Source organism: Gymnoscopelus microlampas (assembly GCF_963454915.1).
Source record: "Gymnoscopelus microlampas genome assembly, chromosome: 6".
Taxonomy (NCBI): domain Eukaryota; kingdom Metazoa; phylum Chordata; class Actinopteri; order Myctophiformes; family Myctophidae; genus Gymnoscopelus; species Gymnoscopelus microlampas.
Genome location: NC_139943.1, coordinates 57949342 through 57957752, shown reverse-complemented (window position 1 = coordinate 57957752; position 8411 = coordinate 57949342).

Here is an 8411-nt window from a genome sequence, read left to right as displayed (position 1 = left end):
GTAGGTCCAAGAGCATTTAGAACAAAGTGAGGGGGTTACGGGGGGTCTCCCAGTTTAAATGACTGATAGTTATAGGTCTGTAACTCTGACAGTAACATGCCCATTTGGTTCAAAGAAAAAGAAAAGAACAATTGTTTTTATCACTATGTTTTTATACGTTTACCCTACATTGCTACATTTATGTTTATATTGTTATTTTTTAATGCATATATTGCTATGTTTTTGTTTATATTGCTACAGCTTTACTGTATGTTTAAAAATAGTATAATACTATATTCTTATTGTTATGGACTGAAGGTTGAAGTTTATGTATTTATTGTTTATTTATATATTTATTTATTTATGTTTGTTTTATGTTTTATTTATTTATATTTTATTATTTTATTTTATTTTATTATATATTTTTTTATTTTATTATTATTTATTTATATTTTATTTATGTTTGTTTTAATTATTATATAAATGTAGTTTGAGTTTTCACTGTTCAATAAATTATTGTTGAAATTGATACATGATTCTTTATTCCTTTGTGGATTTTGCTCACTTTTTTATAGGCTATGAGGCTACTGTTTTTTTTAATATGCCACGCGCTGTGGGCACCTGGCTGAAATTCACCACGATCATGCATCCTCTTGTGGTAAATTGATATACATTTATGGACTTATAGAGCAAATCTGAACACACACACAGAGATAAGTTTGGATACTGAGTGGTCGACAGTGCACATTCCAGAGTGGTTGCTCTAACACTAGATGTCCAGTTCAAAGGATGCTTCCCAGAGGGCATCTGACCTTAGCTGACCTCTAGCATCTTGGGGTGTTGTTCTTCTGCACAATGGACACACACACACACACACACACACACACACACACACACACACACACACACACACACACACACACACACACACACACACACACACACACACACACAAGAGATGTAGCACACACACCTAGCTCCGTGCACATCCAATGTATGCAAGTACCCACACACACATGTGAAGTCTGCCTATAAATAATGTGAGGACAAAGAAACCGTCCCTTCTTCCCCTTCTTGCCCCTTGCCTTCTTGCCTTGCCCTTCTTCTTCTTGCTCTGTTCTGTTCCGGCCACACCATGTAGCAGCAAGGCTGACATGTGCTCCTGTGCTCTGTACTCTGTTTTGTCCAATAAATCGACTTGAGGAACATTACTGGTCTGGACCTTTCTACTTGTGTCACCTAATATACTACAATTGGCGAACCAGCCAGGACGTGTAAATGGTTTGGTCTTCTTTAGACAACAGTGCTGGACACTGGAGTGTCTGTGACCGTTCCACACGAGAAGAACTTGAGAAGAGGAGTACAAGCTGTGATTTTCTTTTGGGAAGAAGATTTTTTTGAAAGCTCATCCGGACCAGAAGCAGACCATCTTCCTACACAGATGCAGACCCACCAGAGGAGCAGGCTATGGGAAAATTGACAAGAACTGATTTTCAACTGATCTACGATGGGACCTCACAGCACTAACCCTGTGATGACACTAGAACTCAGCCTCACAGCATCAACCCCTGTGACGACATGGAAGAAAAGAAGTAAAAAGAGGGTTACAGGAAAACTTCAGAGTAGTATGGACAGAGGACAGCAGCATGTTGGCTTGCTAGCTGCACAGACAGCTGCAGCAAGGATGCAACCAGGGAACAGCACTGAGCACTGAGGGGCACAGATGGCCCCCACCCATTCTTTGCCTATGCCACAGGATCCATCTCTGCTCCGTGTGACTGGACTTTGTGTTCGTGGACTGGATGGAAGGTTTAACATGTTTCAATGTTTGTCTGTCTTTTCAACAGGTTGTTTGTTGATGTTATATGTTTGTTGATATTTAGCTGACTAAATTGACATGAGGAGTATTAGAGGAAAGTTGACATGTGGAATAAAAAGAGTCAACGAGGTATTTGCCACGAATGTGAAGATTATTTGTTTTTATGGCCTAACCTCTGGCATTTTAACATTTCAATTGAGCGGGTCCGACAGAGGTTCGGAAGCTCTTGGCCTTGGAAAACAGAGATTTAAAGTACAAACAGATGTATTATCTTACATATCCTAAATTTGAAAATTGGGGAGAGTTTTTACACACAAACCAGCAGATCTACTATTCTGTAAGTGAGTGAAGACGAAGCTGTATCAATTAGTGTTTTGTTGAATGAATGTATGTGGGTTATATGTTTGTGATAATGGTGATTTAAACTGCGGAGTGTTTGGCTGCCGTTTTATTGCAGTGTTGTAAAGGATTATGTTTCACTCTCTGGTCTCTTGTATTAAATGTGGAGTTTTTTATATTTTTGAGAGGGTAAAAGTCCCTAGAGAGCACATATGGACATGGTGACTAGAAAGGGTAGAAAGTCCCTAGAGAGCACATGGTTCATTGTGATGTTGTGAATATGTTTAACATTTTTTCCCAGAGTTTAAGGAACAGAGAGACCTGCACACTGATTGGAAGGGGAATGCATTTTGATGCGACGTGAGCATCCTATGTATTTTCTGTGAATAAGATTTTCTGAGTTGTTTTATTTTTAAGCTTGTTTTATTGGGAAATAAGTTCCAGTGTTGCCGGTTATCGTCAGACGAGCGTCATGTGATCCATGGCTACGCAGTGATCGTAAGCCGACACGTTTCTAAATACTGATATTCTTGCATGATTTGTGGAACAGTTTGTCTATTTTTATTTTGAAATTGAATGTGAATCACCTTATGACAATACTGTGTAATCTTAATGCCTGTTTTTATGTTAGTCTGATTGTGTCCCAGTACTTTGTCTATCAAGGGGGGCCAATGAGATGTTGTGGTGTGATGAGTTCTGTCTTTTTGAGGAGTATGTTTTGAATTATGGTTTTCTTATTTGAGTTTGATTTTCTTCATTGTACCCTTGTTTACGAAGGACCAATAGGGCCCTCCGTAGGGGGGAATGTGGTAAATTGATATACATTTATGGACTTATAGAGCAAATCTGAACACACACACAGAGATAAGTTTGGATACTGAGTGGTCGACAGTGCACATTCCAGAGTGGTTGCTCTAACACTAGATGTCCAGTTCAAAGGATGCTTCCCAGAGGGCATCTGACCTTAGCTGACCTCTAGCATCTTGGGGTGTTGTTCTTCTGCACAATGGACACACACACACACACACACACACACACACACACACACACACACACACACACACACACACACACACACACACACACACACACACACACACACACACACAAGAGATGTAGCACACACACCTAGCTCCGTGCACATCCAATGTATGCAAGTACCCACACACACATGTGAAGTCTGCCTATAAATAATGTGAGGACAAAGAAACCGTCCCTTCTTCCCCTTCTTGCCCCTTGCCTTCTTGCCTTGCCCTTCTTCTTCTTGCTCTGTTCTGTTCCGGCCACACCATGTAGCAGCAAGGCTGACATGTGCTCCTGTGCTCTGTACTCTGTTTTGTCCAATAAATCGACTTGAGGAACATTACTGGTCTGGACCTTTCAACTTCTTCTCCTTATGAAAATATACTACACTCTCCAGCAAAGTTGTTAACTGCATACCAGAATACACCTGAATACAATAAAAAACAGATAGCAGCTTAAACCAGCTTAAACCAGCTACCAGCTTAAACCAGCTAAACCATCATGAATACCAGCTACCAGCTTAAACCAGCCTTGACCAGCTACCAGCTTAAACCAGCTTAAACCAGCTACCAGCTTAAACCAGCTAAACCATCATAAATACCAGCTACCAGCTTAAACCAGCTACCAGCTTAAACCAGCAAAACCTACCATCTTAAGCTGGTCAACCACCAAGACCAGCTAAAAAGTGGCGAAAACACACCTTAAGCTGGTGAAAACACACCTTAAACTGGCGAAAACACACCTTAGGCTTGTCAACCACCAAGACCAGCTAAAACCAGCTGGTCCAGCTTAGGCTGGTCTAAGCTGTTTTTTTCAGCAGGGGTGAATGCATCTGTTATCTCTCTATCTCTCAAAAAAAAAACTTTGGTAAAGTAATGCAGATCTAAATTGAATTCATGTATTATTCTTTTTTCACAGTAAAGCTTATTTTGTAGTAAGTACACAAGAGTGTAACGTTTGTTCTTTTGACATGTAAAACATGTTTAAGAGGATATCGCACAGTCAGAGTGTGGTGGTAACGTTGCATACAACATTAATGGTTGTATTAATGGTAATGTTGCATACAACATTACCACCTTGCAAGAAACAAGTGCATATGAGTAACTATATGTAATGTCTATGTTTCCTGGAGAAGAAAGTGGAAGACTCAGTCAAAGAATTGTCTCAGAGCACCTTTGTATTTGTAAGACAATCAGAGGATTCATTATAAATGTTTGGCTCAAACATGACAGAAGCAGCAAATGTTCAGCTTGAGTTAAATACAGAACAACAAGGGGGTGTTTCTTTTTAGCAAGACTGTACAACATTAACAACAGTTATGTAAGAATCAGACCAGACTAAAAACTAAAAGTGAAGGTAGCTACTTGTCAGTAGGCAGAAAACATTATTTTCTTTATTTGCTGTGACTATTATTTTGCTGTGATGTTTTGATGTGTTATTTTTTGCAGTGTTATTTTTGTGTATGGTTTGTTTTTCTACATTTGTTTTTCTATATTTGGAGTTTGTAATTGTTTTTGCCTTAAGTTAATTTTTGTTTCTGGCATAGACAGCAGCTGTGCAACATAGGATCAGGTGGAGCTCTCTCAGCCAATCCAGAGCTGAGTAGGCAGAGGGGAGGGTTCCCCCGAGAGACTGGACCAACTTTAAATGTTTGTAGCGAGACACAGGAGGAGAGCAGAGCCAGGGTACGGAGACCACACAGACAAACCAGCCAGACGAGGACACGGACAGCCAGAACGAGGCATTATAAGACGGTGACCACCCCCAGATGACACACGGACCATATCGTGCCTGTGGAGGACCGAGAGAAGGAGGACGCGACCCGAGTATTGACGTGCAACAACCGCAACGGAAGAGCATAGCTCACAAATGACAATAAAAGTCATTTGTTTCACTTTGCAATTTTGCCTCAGTTTTAAGTTTTTGCCTTTTTAATCTCAAAGTTGTCAGACAGACCTGTGTTGCCTTTTTAACATTTTAACTGAGGACCAGACCTCTCAAAAGGTGGCGTAGTCGGTCATTTTAAGCTTTAAGCACCCTGCACTTTACAAACCTTTAACTTGTATTTTATTGTTTAATTTATAAGTACCATATTATAAGTATTGGGTGTTTTTAGCGGTGCCACATACTCACAAGACAAAAGGAATGTTGCAGTGCAGGTGTGAAGTGGGTGAGGGAGATATAAGACCTTGTAATTCTACATAACACAAGATGTTTGTCAAATAAATGAAGATGCTGTGATGTACAATGAAGACTATGAACATAATTTAGCAATCAGTTATTCCTTCACCTCACCAGGTTGTATTGTTCGGAAGGAATTTGGAGCAATCTTGTAAAATAGGAAATGGAATGGCCTATCTATCTTAATGGCTCTGCTTGACTAGCAAGATTGAGATGAGAGAAACACATCCACACAAGGACATGACTAGAGTTTTTTTTTATTGTAAATGAAAGCATCCTTTATAATGTAGCGAGTGTAACACAGTTCACAATCATGTGTCATTGGTTTGTGCATGTATGTCATTTTAGACTGCTTAACTGAGTAAAATTAATTCCACACTGACCAAATTAAGATTTTTCTCCAGTGTGAATTCACTGGTGTTTTAAGTCTGGACATCACAGAGAAATGTTTTCCACACTGATCACACCCATAAGGTTTCTCTTTTTGATTGATTGAATATTTTATTAGGCAAAAAATGTAAAACAACACATTTACATTTAAAATACTTTGTCTAACAGGTCCGTTCATAAAAGTCCTTGCGGACTTGTTTCCAATGAGGGCCTTGGTATTCAATTCATAGACTCTCCAGTGTGAATTCTCTGGTGTGTTTTAAGGTCGTACATTTGAGAGAAGTGTTGTCCACACTGATCACACCCATACGGTTTCTCTCCAGTGTGAATTAACTGGTGTTTTTTAAGGTTGGACATCACAGAGAAGTGTTATCCACACTGATCACACCCATAAGGTTTCTCTCCAGTGTGAATTCTCTGGTGTATCTTAAGGTTGGACATCACAGAGAAGTGTTGTCCACACTGATCACACCCATACGGTTTCTCTCCAGTGTGAATTCTCTGGTGTGTTTTAAATTACGTCAGACGTAAGAACCAAATTATTGTTGCATGTGTGAAGTACTCCCTCGTGTGGTATAAAAGTGAATTGTGATCTCCAGAGAAAAGACTGAGAGTTTAAGGTCAGGTCAGATTTAACATATGGTGAATGTAAATGAATAATTGTTAAGATTAGCATGTAGCCTACATAAAACAAATGATCATGTATTATTATCATGCATTACTTTCTCTTTAATTTTGTTCAGTACTTTTGACTGATAAGTTCATATTGTTGTCTTATAATAAACATTGAAATATAAGAGGTGGTTTGCGGTGTGAGGTTTATTGGAGTACTGTGTGTTCATGGTAATGTCAGTCAATCACATGAAAGACCATTTGGAAGACAATAACAAACATATGATGTTAGTTCACAAACATGTTCACACAGATCAACTAGAACAGGGGTAACCAACCAGTCGATTACGATCTACCGGTAGATCATCAAAGCCTTTGAAGTCGATTGCGGGGCGGACCCGGTGGCAGACGGGCAGCCATCGACAATACACAGAATGTGTGTATTTAGAGTAGCTCATCTAGCTGTTTACCAAACGGACATGTCTGGGGCCATCCACTGTGGAATGCTTCTGTTCTATTGTTTGGCCGCTATCTCCCGCATCCGGAGTGGTGTTTTGCATATGCATATCAGAACATAACTACATCAGTATAAAAACCCACAGAGAGCAAATGAACCACACACTACTATACCTACACAGGCAAGCAGTGACAAGCTATGGAAGGTCCGGCGAAAAAGAAACCGAAAACATACCATTACCACCTGGAATGTGAGCATGATTTTTTTTTCACGTCAGCGCATGGGAATACTACATGCCTCGTATGCCAAAAGACGTTAACTTTGCCAAAACGTGGCAACCTGGAACGCCATCATTCTACCGTGCATGCTAAATACAAAGACCTGTATCCACTGAACAGCGCAAAAAGATTGAAAAGAATTGATGAACTGAAAAGTGGACTCCAAACACAGCAGCGGCTGTTTACTGCGCCACCGACAACAACAAAAAACAAGCTGGCGACAGAGGCATCGTTCCGAATTAGCCATGTTTTGTCTCGGCGCAAGAAACCATTTACGGACGGGAGATGGTTAAAGAATTGCTGAATGTCACGGCTGACAGCTTGTTTTCTAACCTTAAAAACAAGGAAGAAAATATAGCTGCAAGCAGCAATGAGCGGTTTCGAGAATAATGGCAGACTGGCAGACTGGCACACTGTGACAGAGTGGCAGACTGGCAGACTGGCAGACTGTGACAGAGTGGCAGACTGTGACAGAGTGGCAGACTGGCAGACTGGCAGACTGTGACAGACTGTGGCAGACTGGCAGACTGGCAGACAGACAGACTGTGGCAGACTGGCAGACTGGCAGACAGACAGACAGTGACAGAGTGGCAGACTGGCAGACTGTGACAGAGTGGCAGACTGGCAGACTGTGACAGAGTGGCAGCCTGGCAGACTGGCAGACTGGCAGACTGTGACAGAGTGGCAGACTGGCAGACTGGCAGACTGTGACAGAGTGGCAGACTGGCAGACAGACAGACAGACAGACAGACAGACAGACAGACAGACAGACAGACAGACAGACAGACTGTGACAGAGTGGCAGACTGGCAGACAGACAGACAGACAGTGACAGAGTGGCAGACTGGCAGACAGACAGACAGTGACAGAGTGTCAGACTGGCAGACAGACAGACAGTGACAGAGTGGCAGACTGGCAGACAGACAGACAGACAGTGACAGAGTGGCAGACTGGCAGACAGTGACAGAGTGAGAGAGAGAAAGAGAGAGAGAGAGAGAGAGAGAGAGAGAGAGAGGGAGAGGGAGAGGGAGAGGGAGAGAGAGAGGGAGAGAAAAGAAAGAGAGAGAGAGAGGGAGAGAGAGAGAGAGGCAGTGAGAAAGAGAGGCAGTAAGAGAGAGAGCGAGAGAGAAGAAGTGAACATGCATTAATTAACAAAGTCATGATTTTTGTTCAGTAAATTATATTTGGACCGGTTAAATTGGGGTTTGAACCAGGGACCTATAGACTTGTGGGTAGACAGTGTAAAGGATAAGGATAATTCCAGGTCCGTTCATGAAAGTCCTTGCGGTCTTGTTTCCAATGAGGGCCTGTGAGCAATTAGGGGTTAAGAGTCT